Source organism: Ostrinia furnacalis, unplaced genomic scaffold (assembly GCF_004193835.3).
Source record: "Ostrinia furnacalis isolate ACB-3 unplaced genomic scaffold, ASM419383v2 OfSCF0404, whole genome shotgun sequence".
NCBI lineage: Eukaryota > Metazoa > Arthropoda > Insecta > Lepidoptera > Crambidae > Ostrinia > Ostrinia furnacalis.
The window spans coordinates 266,150-280,547 of NW_021130643.1; the positions used below are offsets into that span (position 1 = coordinate 266,150).

At 36.9% G+C, this 14,398-nt stretch overlaps 1 protein-coding gene across 1 annotated transcript in view; it reads right to left on the reverse strand.

Annotated features, from left to right (window-relative positions):
- LOC114363956 (uncharacterized) overlaps positions 1-14,398 on the reverse strand; it is a 57,746-nt gene extending 43,348 nt beyond the window's left edge. The window contains exon 1 of the mRNA XM_028319893.1: positions 13,548-14,398. The gene's annotated coding sequence lies outside the window, so the exon portion shown is untranslated. The remainder of the gene's footprint in view (positions 1-13,547) is intronic.

Below are 14,398 nucleotides of genomic sequence, written 5' to 3' on the forward strand. Positions count from 1 at the left end.
TAGAATTCTTAGAGAAACTCTTGAGGGAAACAGTCTTTAAAAAAAAGTAAAGGCCTTTAACGATTATCTAAATATATATGTATAACTCGAAGGTGACTGACTGACTGACATAGTGATCTATCAACGCACAGCCCAAACCACTGGACGGTCCAGGCTGAAATTTGGCATGCAGGTATGTTAAGACGTAGGCATCCGCTAAGAAAGGATTTTACGAAACTCCACCCCTAAGGGGGTAAACGGGATCCACGCGTACGAAGTCGCGGGCGGCTGCTAGTGAGATATAAACAGTGCGATTCCATCAGAAGACATATAGGTTTACACTTCCTGTGAACGTTGTAAAAGGCTACCTAAGGGACAATATACCAACTCTTAAACCCGTCTTAGGCTAGGGGAGTAGTATAGCCCAAATCCTCCATATGTCTCTGATAAATTAGAGTGTCTTGCTTTTGCAATGGAGACTAACTGCCTCATGATGATAATAGAAATAAAAATAGAGTCAGTCTTGGAATGAGACCATCTTATTTACCCTTCGCTTCCTTATTAAAATCTTATCCAACGAAATAAGTAAACTGAACCTCACAACATTGTACGTAACTTAATCCAACTAAATATAGACCTTAGAGCACATTATGTCCTGTAGAGCAAACCCCTTGTCTGTGTTCTCGTAAAATCGCGAGTTTACACCGTTCGAACGGATATAGAGATGGCGATTGCGGTACAATTTGCTTTTATTTCTTGTAAATAGATCGTATACAATTTTCAATGTGCGACGGAATGACTTTATGCAGCTGTGAAGAGCAATACAGCTGTTTCTACGAGTATGTTCTGTATCTATACTAATATTATAAAGTTGAAGAGTTTGTTTGTTTGTTTACTTGAACGCGCTAATATCCGGAACTACTGGTCCGATTTGGAAAAATCTTTCAGTGTTAGATAGACCATTTATTGAGGAAGGCTATAGGTTATACAACATCACGCTGCGGTTAATAGGAGCAGAGCAATAATGAAAATTATTGCAAAAACGGGTTTTCACGCGTACGTAGTCGCGGGCACAGCTAGTGTTAGTATAACGGGGACGAATTTTGATTTTGCCCGTCGAGTTTTTTCACCAAGGTCCGATCTCAGGCATAAGCATTCTAATATCATCAGATCATTTAGTCTCCACTGTAGGAAGATGAATCTCTATAATTTACCAGAGCCAAGAGATTTGACCAACGCTGGCCAGACTGGTTGTAGAGGAATGATATTCGCATATTTGTCCCTAAGTCGGCTCTTACAACATCCACGTAAGAGTGGAGGAGGTGGTCTATTTACTATTAACACTGGTACCACAATATGACAAAAAAAATACGCTAATGTTACTTTTATTAATCTCTGGCTTAGAGTTTTGAGTAATTAGCCAATTAGTCGATAAAAAATGACCCTAACTGGATGTCGAATGCAAATGAGCTCATACCTAAATTGTGTGTTAAGCCCTAAATTACTACTATTTATTTATGACTGAGGTTAAACCGTTTAAGTTCGTATAGAAACGTGTCGGTAGTATAAAATCTGTCTAATAAAAATAATTTATATCACATTACTTTAATTATGCAACACTCTAATATGTGAAACATGCACACATCGGCATCGTTGATGGGGAGATTCCGTTAGACAAATATTTGTTGATTAGTTATGTTGACATGGAATTTATTAATGTCAATAGCACGTGCTTATTGTTAATTAATTATGCTTAAGTATCGTAAAAGTTTCATACAATCAAAATGCTAATATGGTAATTGGAACGGTGGAACATCTAAAATTGATGTCGTATGGCTTAAAATTGCTAATAAGAAATAATGGAGTCACGCACATTATCTCTAATGAATATTATAATAAGGTGTTATTAAAATGTAACTTGAATATTAACTTTTGCTGTATGTTAACACAAGTCACAAAATAGTAGAGCTTCCAAAAATGTGCTTTTATTCTCTAAATTGGTACGAATTTAATGCCATAAAGCATTCCCTGCCCGTTTTAAAACCTAACTAACATAATGGAGTTTTCTGGGCTAAATGGTTATTTTAAAACCCTCAATAATGCCTATTACCTAATCGTTTTACCGAACCTTAATTTCGAACACCTCATATGTTCTTCTAATTAATTTCGGTGCGGGTCCAATGACAGTTTAACTTCCTCCGGGACAAAGTTGACCTTTACTGGTTGGGTTTTTATTGGCGGTCAAACTGTAGATCCTGGCTACACAGGAGTTGCAGTGGTGGGAAAGAGAGGTGGGAATAGTCCCGTACCTAACCGTTTATAGCTACTATGACTGTACATAATTTCCTATTAACATAATTATATTGGTCCTAGCGGAATTCCTTGATCCTGAAAGCGACGGTTAAGGACGCAATTCGCATCTGTATGTTGTTAAATTTTCAAATAGCTAGTATAATTCCAATCATGCATGCATTTACCTCCCTTATCGTGTTATTATTATAAGGACCTGTATTGCACGTGTGGATGCCGGTAAACATAAGTTACCAAAACGCAGTAAGCTTGCTCTGAATTTTCCTTGTTTAGTTTTGCCCTATCTTCGAACTCCTGTTCTTCTGATCAATTTCGTTGCGGGTCCAATGACAGTTTAATTTCCCCCGGGAAAAACTTGACCTTCACTGGTTGGGTTTTTTATTGGCGGTCAAGTTGTAGATCCTGGCTATACAGGAGTTGCAGCGGTGGGAACGAGAGGTGGGAATAGTCCCGTTTGTTTTGATCCCTTTTTGCTTGGTTTAGACACAGCGATAATCACGTGGTTGCTAGGCAGTTCTCGTACATTCGCATCAAACCGTAACCGCACGGTTAGCGCCTCAAGTGCATCACTAATGAGAACCACCTAGAACCCAGACTATTTTCGGATACACCTAGGTGTGAGAAATAAAAAAAAAGTGACGTCACTTTTAAGACCATCCGGTATAATATTTTTTTTTTATCCACAACGAGGAAGCTCTTGGCCTGTATGATGGTAAGTGACGATCAGGCCGAAGGTGGAAGCGAGCTTCACCCGAAATCCTCAACCACGGAGGAACTGGCTATCTTACCTCTAACTGCCGGAACACAACGATGCTGTTAACATTGTTGTTATGGCGACAGACTTAGGTAAGATGGTGGTAGCTAGCCAGGCGGACTTAGATTAAGCCCTACCACCAACCAAACCGAACAGAAAAATCTGCCCCCACTGGGAATCGAACCCGGGACCTCTGCGTCTGAAGCAGGTGGTCTAACCACTAGACCACAGAGGCGGTAAATAAAATATTCTAAATATTCATTATTAAAATATTCTAGCTTCAAGAGTCGCACCTCAAACTAAGTATTAAAATAACTTGAAAAACCCTGTGTTTGTTGGTACTTGTTTTATTCCTTATCCTACTAATATTATAAATGCGAAAGTTTGGATGTCTGGATGTCTGGATGTTTGTTATTCTTTCGCACAAAGACTACTAAACGGATTTTGATGAAACTTTACAGTATTATTGTTTATAACCCAGAATAACATTTATAGGCTATAATTTATGACGATCTATAACAAACGAAATTTCACGGGGGTGAAGCCGCGGGCAAAAGCTAGTTTTCTATAATCAGATGTTATATTAAGAGGTTCTTCTGGGTCTGACTATTTTGTGGCACAGGCAAACTCGGATAAAGCTTCTAGATTTAGAAGGGCTGCCGCTCCCTCACACATGCAACTGGACTGGTTAAATTAAAACAACGTAAGTTCTATAGCGGTTGCATAGTCTAGATATAAAATACTGGCAAACAAACTTCTTATCATCTGTCTTAAAAAGAAGAGCAATTGATAATAGAATGACTATTCCTACCTCCCGTTCCCACCGCCGTGATTAGCATAAAATCGTACCAACTCGTATGTTTTTCTGAGTCGCAATACTTACTATAAGTTTAATATAAACTACAACAATTACTATACTTTACTCCAACTCAACAGTAGCAAGTTATAAATTAACCAACTTAACATTAACAGTGTAAGCACAGAATAATAATAAGTACTGTGTAAGTTCAAAATTAATTACCGACAACAATCAGGCGCCTACACTGACCTGACTCCATTAATCCAGACCTAGTTATGCCTGTCTGCAATTAGTAATTACAAAGACAAATACAGTCGGCCTCATTTCACTAGCCGGGTATGATTTTCTCTTGTAAGGATACAACTTGATAAATGGACAAATGCAAATGCAAAAGACAACAGTTTTAATTCATTTCATTCGTAACACTATTTATAACCTAGTGCGCTAGTGATTTAATTTAAAACCTACAGTGACTTATTACAAAAAAGTTTTTAAAATCTCTCGATAAACCTTTTTTTTAAAACACTAAGGCTGGGTTGCACCATCTTACTTTAACTTTGACAAACGTCAAAAATCTGTCAAACTCCATACAAAAAACACCGGTTATCGTCATAGTTACGGTCAAAGTTAGGTGGTGCAACTCAGGTGGTGCTATACAGGGTGTTAGGTAAATGGGTATATGAGCCGACACTAACCCATGTTAACCTTTAACCAGTGACATGACAATTTAATAACACTATAAGGGACATGACGTCTCACAGGCTACTACTTCGAAATCAAAAAATTGACAAAATTGCATGTGGATTATTTAAAATTGTGTTTGTATTTAACTATTGGTATGTCAATAAAACAAATTAAATAAAATAAAACATTTTTTTTATAATTACATAGAAAAAAAACTATAAATACCAATTAGTGGTAATTTTCAGCCTCAATTGACATGAGGTCCTTTTTTAGCATTTTAATAGACTTTATATAAATTATTTGTCAAATTTAATACTTTTTACTAAAAATCTAATAATATAGACACCGGAAAAACATAAAAGCCATTTCTGAAAACTGAAAATGAAAATTCTGACACCCCCTCAATTTGGCATAAAATCAATGGCAATTTTTGCACAAAAGGCGAGACCATTGCAAACATATGAGATTGCAACACCCCGACACACGTGTACTGTGGCGGCATAGCATGGGTTGGCACCCGGGGCGACCCCCTCCCCCCCTTCCCACCCCTCATAAGACCATAAGTTGGGTGTTCATATTGCGGGGGGCTAATGAACCCCAGAATTGTCAGGCGTCCCCCAGAATTTTCGGGTTACCGATTTGAAGACGAAAGATGTTAGTACTAAGTCATGAGCTATCGTATATGATGATACCAATCGCACGAACCCCCTTATCATGACATATCAGATGCGACGTCCTTGTCATGCAGATGCACCTGTGGGTACTAATTTGCGCGAATGAGTTGTCACTCCGTTGTCACCCCCTGATGCTTGGCACCCGGGGCGGACCCCTCACCCCCCCCTCCCCCTTACGACGCCACTGTCCGCTATGTACATTGTCATTCTGTGTAGTTTAGGCAGACAAATACTGCATGCCCTTCGCTTGGCTTGACTTGTTTCAGGATGGAACAGACAGTCCCATCGTTTGAACCTTGACGAGGTTCAAAAGGTTCATACGATGGACCGACTGTTCGTAATATTTTATTGTTTGATGAATTCGTGGACTGGAGTTATCTTTTCCTAGTCTTTTCTGCCATTTTGCACTAAAAATAAAAAGTAGAGTGTAAAAGTTTTTGTATGACAACTAAGGACATGTAGCCTCACAGGCTACGATCGATTTTCTAATTCGTATCACTTTCGTGCAAAACAACCGATAACACGACTGCCTTCTTTGATGGTCGTTTTAGCTCTAAAACAAAAGCTACTAAGACGCTGGGTCGCGGCAAGCGAGGGGAAGTGGTCAATTCTAAGAATTTGAAAAACATGCGACGCCTGTGAGACTACGTGTCACTGGTTAAAGGTTAACATGGGCATATAAATGGTATGGTGAAGTCAGAAATTTGATATCATCACTTTAATTTTTTTTAATTTTCATACAAAATAAATTTTATAAAATCCGATTTGTATGAAAATTAAAATAATTAAAATGAAGATATTAATTTTCTGACTTCACCATACCATTTATATGCCCATGTTAACATGGGCTAGTGTCGGTTCATATACCCATTTACCTAACACCCTGTATATTTATATACTATGTCAATTTAACTAGTGATCAATTTCCTAAAGGGGGAGAGAGTTCATAATTGACATATCGTAAAAGACAATGAATATGTATGAATAAATACATAGACCGCACCGGACTGGGCCGTAAGATAGTGTCACTTTTACTTATAAAGTGTTAATTGGACAAAAATATTCAAAATCGGAAAAAGCTCGTCCTACTTTTCAACACGTGTTCGCTCAGAATTTTCCTCAATCATTAAAGCGTTGTTTTATAAAACACCATCGGCCTTTGACTTAGTTTATGGGCACCATTTGTATACTTTTCTACGGTGAGTTAATGGCGGAAAGTTCAGCCATAGTAGAAAACAGATAAGTAGGACAATTTACCATGATAGTAAAAGATATATTACTGTTGTTTAACGACATTATTAAAATATTAGATAGAAATACACTATTAAAATTGACATCGCGAATGGCATCAGTATTTTGACAAATTGAAATAAAAATTTGAAAATAAATGAAAATATTTATTGCCAAATCAATTAGACAGAACAGAATTATCAATTAGAAGACAGACCTCCACACTAGGCATTGCCTGTCCTGCATTGCATTGCATTTTTCTTCTTTTTTCTATCTTCTTTTTTTTCTATCTTCTCTTTTTTTCTATCTCTATTTGCGCAGTTTGCTTTTTGACTTTCTTACAAAATTTTGTTTATTTTCCTTCTAAATTGATGATATCCAAATCATTTGGTAGAGTGATTTTTCTGGTTTACTGCCCTAGTAGGCATACCGTGGCTTCGTCTATTGCGGGTTTGGAATTCGGATGCGCGGGGGCATTCTACAACTTTTTGGCCACTAAGACGTTGCCACAATGATAAAGGTATTTTTTATTTAATGATTTGGAAATGACATAAATAAATGTTTCAATAATTCCTAATGTTGTCAAATATACGTTTGGTGTTTTATTTACGATTGATTGACACAATAATGGCTTAATTAATGTATAACTTTTAAGTGTGTTTCGACGTTACAATCCCAAGAATGTCCGCTAGTTAAAACATTAGTGTTTTTCTGAACTTCATACATAAAACCCAGATACACGGCTATATTCCGTTTTATAACAAACAAGAATGTAAATAATTCGCATTTTATATGTATAATAAAACTATAGTAAATGCCGTTTGATTATCTGACTAAAAGCCCGCAAAACAAAAGCTATTGGACTGTTAACGACTCCCTTGAACTAGGAAGTGGGTAGTTATGCCACTATTCTTAGCGGCGGTCGTCACACGTGCAGTGACGGTGAAATTTCGCCATAACCCTTCAGAGATGTGTCATTTGTGGACGTCGTTAACATCTGAATGTCAAAAATGACGTCAACAATACAAAAGGACTGGTGGACTGACTAACTTTCAAGTGGGTTGGACCACTCTCATCATCATTTCAGCCATAGGACGTCCACTGCTGAACATAAGCCTCCCACAATGATTTTCACAAAGGCCGGTTGGTGGCGGCCTGCATCCAGCGCTTTCCTGCTACTTTTACGAGGTCGTCGGTCCACCTTGTAGGCCACTATAATACCCTCCAAAAAAATTAAAGTCAAGTATCCTGGGCCTAGAGTCAGACTTACAAAACGTCTGAAATACAGGGACGTAGCTACCGCCGTATCAGCCGTATCAATAATACGGGACCTCGGTTAGGCAGACTACGTTACGAGGGTGGCCCATCGGCAATAAAATTTAGGATGTAATTTTTTATATTATGCCCTTTTTAGGGTTCCGTAGCCAAAATGGCAAAAACGGAACCCTTATAGTTTCGTCATGTCCGTCTGTCCGTCTGTCCGTCTGTCCGTCTGTCCGTCTGTCACAGCCGATTTACTCGGAAACTATAAGTACTACAGTGATGAAATTTGATGGGAATATGTGTTGTATGAACCGCTACAAAATTATGACACTAAATAGTAAAAAAAAGAATTGGGGGTGGGGCCCCCCATACATGTAACTGAGGGATGAAAATTTTTTTTTCGATGTACATACCCGTGTGGGGTATCAATGGAAAGGTCTTTTAAAATGATATAAAGTTTTCTAAAAAACATTTTTCTTAAAGTGAACGGTTTTTGAGATATCAGCTCTCAAAGTCGTAAAAAGTATGTCCCCCCCCCTCTATTTTTATAACTACGGGGTATAAAATTCTAAAAAAAATAGAGGTGATGCATGCTAATTAACTCTTTCAACGATTTTTGGTTTGATCAAAGTATCTCTTATAGTTTTTGAGATAGGTTGATTTAACTGTAATTTTGGTTAAGTTATTGTGCTTACACTGAAAACGATGGCTGAACCTTATAAGATAGATCAAAAAATATACTACAGTATTGTACACCTTTTAAAATCCGCGATGATATAAAATCTTTATAATGTAGGTCTATAGCCCTACGCCTATAGCACGGAATATTTATAAATACATATATAAAATTAATATTCATACATAAAAGTACAAGGCAAAATATCGGGAGAGTTTAGGCTCCATTCACCAGGTGTATAAATTGACATAATAAGTTTATTATATTTGCTGCTACGGAACCCTTTGTGCGCGAGCCCGACTCGCACTTGGCCGGTTTTTTTAATATCAGCATTAGCACTTAATTATTCAGCTTGTAGAGACGAGAGCTTGTGAATACCTCTCTCACTTTTATTTATGATTATTTACGAGCAGCATTTTAGGGCTCACACCAAAATTAAGGTTAATTGACTTTTCGGCTATTGATTTTCTACGTCTGTATGTTTATTTGTTAAATGGATGGTTTATTATAGAGATGGATATCAATTTTCGTAGATTGGAGAATTTTGCATGTAAAATGAGCTTTAGGTAATTTATCTTAAGTACTGTGACTCTGTTACTGTGTTTTTTAGTTAATTTTTAAGTGATAAAATATATTCAAAAGCTACAATATCAATTAAAAAGTCAATGGCATAATAGCTATTTTATTATAGTACCTCTAGTACACATGATTGAGAATTTTAAACGTCAAAGAATGCACATTAAGCTCACAATCAATTCAACTTCTGCTGCTAATTTTAGAAAATGTCAGCAAATAAAATTCATACTTGAGTATGGTTTCAGAATACTGACTTAAGTTTAAGCTAAGACGTGCCTTAAGCTACCTACCGATCATTATGGAAGTCATTGGGGGAGGCCTATGTTCAGCAGTGGACGTCCTGTGGCTGAAATGATGATGATGAAGACGTTCCTTGATGCTTTGAGAGGAATTAAGGATTTTGTTTAGGTTATATTTATGTATTTACGCAACACAATTCACCGACCCAGTCTGAATATTATGTTTTATAATTAAACTTAACGTTTTTAATCAATGTTTTGTAAATAATTCATTAATGAAAGCGACAATACCTGTTGCGGCGAACAGGTTAAGAAATGTTGTAATTAAAACAGAACAAGATTTAATTAGTCAACTTGTTGATCTTAAGGTGTTGTAAGCACTACTAGTAGTTCACTACACTACTACTACTTAATTATTAATAAAATAAAAGTAAACCAGATTCTCAAATTTTATGGGTCTTGTGTATACCTAAAGTTTAAAGGACAGGGAATAGCAGTGAATCAACTTGAAAGCAATAACTCCCAAGATTCCCAGTCTAGTTAAATTAGAAAAAATATTAAATTAGTTTGAACTCGACATTAAAGGAACTCATCAGGCAATAGCTAAAAAAAATCAGTTTCCATCGAATTATATCAGACGTGGTGTCTCGTTAAGTCTGCCACCAGCTACACAGATGGTGAATATTTAATATATTACAGGGTGAGTCAAAAATTTTTGCAAATAGCAACACTTGATTTCTCGAAAACGGTTCGAGGTAGAAACGCGTGAGTAATGGGAAACTGTTTCATGAGAAAACAGCGTTCTTTTTGTGTATTTTTTACCAAAGCAATGATTTGTATGGAACTATACGAAAAAATTAACAACAAAAGCACGATTTTGTTTTATGAAGCGCTCCATAGTGACTAAAAATTTATGAAATTATGCTGCACAGTTTCCCATCACTCTCGGATCCCTACCTCGAGCCGATTTCTAGATATCAAGCGTTGCTATTTCCAAAAAATTTTGGGCCATCCTGTATAATCTTGATTGGTACACTTCTGCAACATTGTAAATTCAAACTCGAACGACGCGCTCGCACGGAATCGAACCGAGAATTTGGTGGTACCGGTTTAGGGAAGATATTTAATCTCATTGGGCACTAATTAAAATAATTATTTAAATGGTAGACACAAAAAATGCCATTCAAAAGAAGACCCTTATTACTAACCACGTGTACATTATTAAATTCTAGCTTTTCCTGCGGATTTCCCCGCTTGAATTTCGCTCTGTTACAGAAAGGCTTATTTCCCAGTTCAGCAGTTTCAAAAATCGGGATAAAAATCGACTACACCACTCTCCCGTGGATGTCATAAAGGGCGTCTAAAGGACAAAATCAAAAATATCTTTATTTGTATTACTTATATGCTAATTAAATTAGTAATGTACTTACAAATCGTCAATTGCTCTTAAGGATACATGTTTCATTCTTTTAATGTCATAGCTCACGAGTGAGTACTACCATCATCGGTTGCCCAACATCCTGATGCGTGCGCTTCATATTATTCTCTCGACTTTCGCCTGGCGCGGCAGTCACATGAAAAGCCTTTGTTAGGCTTTGGCCTTTTTAGGCCGTTTGTTAGCCGGACAAGGCCGTAAAAATCCAAACATGTCCGGCTGGCAACCCTAAACACTGCGCACGCGGCCTACGGCGCTTATAGAAGACCAGAGCCTAATAATCCTCTTCTATGTGGGTTAACAATACATTTCTTATCCCTAAATCTTCTAGATCTAGCCTCACAGTGATACCTGACAACCAATCTATCATTGCCTGGCTTCCGCTATATTTGGAGCTGATAACTGATAACACAAGCGGGCCAGCGATAAGTAATTTGTACGGTTATCGTACATTGTATGCTTTCATCGCTTATCGCGTTAAATCAGTGTTAGATATTACGCGTCTTCACATTTCTTTTTACGGAATGTTATTGTATGTAGGTTCTGGAGTGGAGGCCGCGTACCGGAAAAGGCAGCGTGAGACGTCCACACAAAAGGTGGACTTAACGACATCATAAAGGTAGCAGGAAGGCGCTGGACGCAGGCCGCTACCAACCGGGCAGCATGGAAAGCATTGGGGGGCCTATGTTCAGCAGTGGACGTCCTGTGCCTGAGATGATGATGATGATGATTGTATAGTGGCGATTTCAGGCTTAATTGTGGTATCGTATGTACTAAGGTGTAGTACATTACTCAGACAGTGCTTGAGATATGGCAGCGGCAAAGGAGGGTATTTTGTTACGTCAATGTCAGCGAGACTCCAGATGTGTTATGTTCCGTCACGTCATAATCAAAAAAACGTCAAAACTACCCATAAAATTGTCTAAAGTTAAGTTACATCTCAAACTAAAAAAATAACTTGAATACATCTTGAAAGATCGTGGGTTCCCACTTCAGGCAATTCGATTATATCAAGTTTTGAAAAAAATCATGTAACCTACGTACCTACGTGTAAAGACTGCAAAATTTTAAATGCTTTTAATTTTTCAGTCATCATGACATAACAATCACAAAAACGGTGATAACAATTAGCCTATCTAAATAGATAGGCTAATTGTTTCAAATTCTCTAGCATGTAGAATTAGTATTTACTAATTCTACATGCTAGAGAATTTGAAACATTATTTTTAGTTGCAATAGTGCGGTCGAGGTCACTACGCTCACAGTTTCAGCACAGACTGCTGAAAGTTTAAAACTTACTGTCGCATGTCGCCCGTATTCACAATTACTATGAGGTCTCACAGTGCGCGTGTACGCACAGAGTCACACACGAACCAATCACAGAGCTCTATTCAACGCCAACGCAACGTTCGATTTGCTGCTTCACTTAAGCAAGCATCGTTTGTGAGTACGGGTATGTCATTCGTACAGATAGTTATTAAAGTTTTCTAGCGTTCAGAGTCACATCTAAAACTAAATTTTTACATAACTTGAAAAATTCGGATTGTCTAAGGTGGGAATCGAAGCCACGACCATTCGCTTGCGAGGCGACTGTTCTTAACTATAAGCTACTTAGAAATTAGGTGGACCCGTCGAAATTTCTACGAGGCAATTTGATTTTTTCAAGCTATTTAAATATTCGTAGGGATGTGCCATTCCTCAACATTTCTACGTCAAAGAAAATCCCGGTAGAGTTCCCTTAATGTTTCTATTGAGCAGGAACATTTAGGACCATTGCTGGGAACATTCCCTAGAATATTGTATCAGTAACAAATATCACACACAAGTTTCAACGTTACAGTACGGAAACTAAAATCAAAAACTACACAGTAAAAAAATTTGCTTTTTTGCTTTCCTTCTAAAATTAAAATAGGTCATTGTTAGAACACTTTCCAAAAAAAGGAATCTAATTCGATTACCTTTGAAATATAATGTTATTTGTTCTACTATTGATAATGTTACCTACTAAATTCTTTACTAGAATACACACTTTTCAGGACTTAGAAACTTTCCAATTTAAGTAGAGCTTACTCTACCACTTATTAACCTACATTTTATTAAAGGTTAAAAGGTATAAACATGTTAACCTTTAGAAAACCGTGAAATGTAAAATAAACATTTGTTTAAAGCGGCCAAGAATGTAAGAAAAGCTATCAATAAAGCATAAAACCAGTCACTTTATGTAACTCGAGATGACAAAATTTTAGGTTTTCTTTTAATTTGACTACAAGCTTTAGCATTTAAAAATTACTAATGATAAAAACTATTTACAAAATAAAAAATACAAAAAAAATAAATTTTAAGTTTATGTCAATATATTATAAAATTATTGTTTATTAATTAAATATCTATATGTAGCTTTAGCATTTTAAAAAATCATTAAGATGTAATAAAAATACTTTAGGTACGAGTAAATATCTACTACATTGGGATAAGAGGAAAAATCTCTGTCAATTTTACTTTCACGTTGCACTTTCGTTTTCAATTTATGTTTGCAGCCAAAGTCAACAGATTTTATAAAATAAGGAAAAAATGGCCAGTCGTTTAAATAATCCGTAAATAAACATTGTATTTTATTTTAGCTAACAGCCTACATGAGCTCCTGTATTAAATTATTTAAAGACTACAGAAGTTATCTTAGCCTTATTTTCATTTCGTTTCCAATTTAAAAAAAACCTAACGACTATTCATTATTTAAAACAGACATGACAATAAAATTGCAAATAATTATATTAACAACTTTTCAATTTTCCAAAAATTCTCAATCGCGACTGAAACTTTGTAACTAACCTAGATGTCCCACGAAATTCAAGATAACCCTAAGAAATAAAATATTAGAAAAGTCACCAAAATTTTTTGAAGATGGGTTAAAATTTTAAAATCACTTACCGTTAAAGCCGTCACGTGGTAGCGTCAGCAAACAAATCACTTTCGCAGATTACACTTTCGGTAAGATATCGAACACTATCGACAATATCGATATAGTTAATACATCGACAAACCACCCGTTTGTCAACTGTGTCACTTTTACCGTTTCCGAGTGTATTAAGTTCAGTTGTGGTTATTGTAATATAAACACGTCTTACTATTGGTTTTATATCACACAAGGAAGGTAACTGATACAGCAGCTATTTCCCAACGGCTGTAGAGCTGAAATTCACACACGTTATAGCACACCACTCAGCACCTATCACTCAAACATCAGAGAGTAATTCACACCGAAAAAACTTTAGTAATTTTGTGACCCACAATAAATCACTAAGTGAGTACGCCGATAAAAAGAATCGCCCCAAATGTTTACACAAATCGACGTGTAAAACGGCTAAAGACGAACGCACACAAATCCGTGCCAAAAGAAATTTCGCCCGACAATTATCGGCTAACAGTCCCCGTGGTAAAGGTAAGCGACGTATTTCGGCGTTTCGTAACAGGCACTCGAAAAACCGTACGCGTGCACTGAAAAAGTCGAAATTCACCGAGCGAGCGGCCGCTGGGAAAACTTTACAAACACTAAGAACGCAACTTTTCCTTCGGCCTTCACTGCATTGTTATGCAACTACAGATTCCGCGCTCTGGGCAAGTGTCAAAATTTTGAGTAGAAAAAAAAAAGTAACCTCAAAAAAGTTTGTTTCGGTATTTTTACTCTATGATATTTGTTGTCGGTCACATGTTTACCGGGTTTTCGAGTTCGAGAGCGCGATCGTAGGAGGCGACGGCATCACGCGACCGCACCGTGGGGC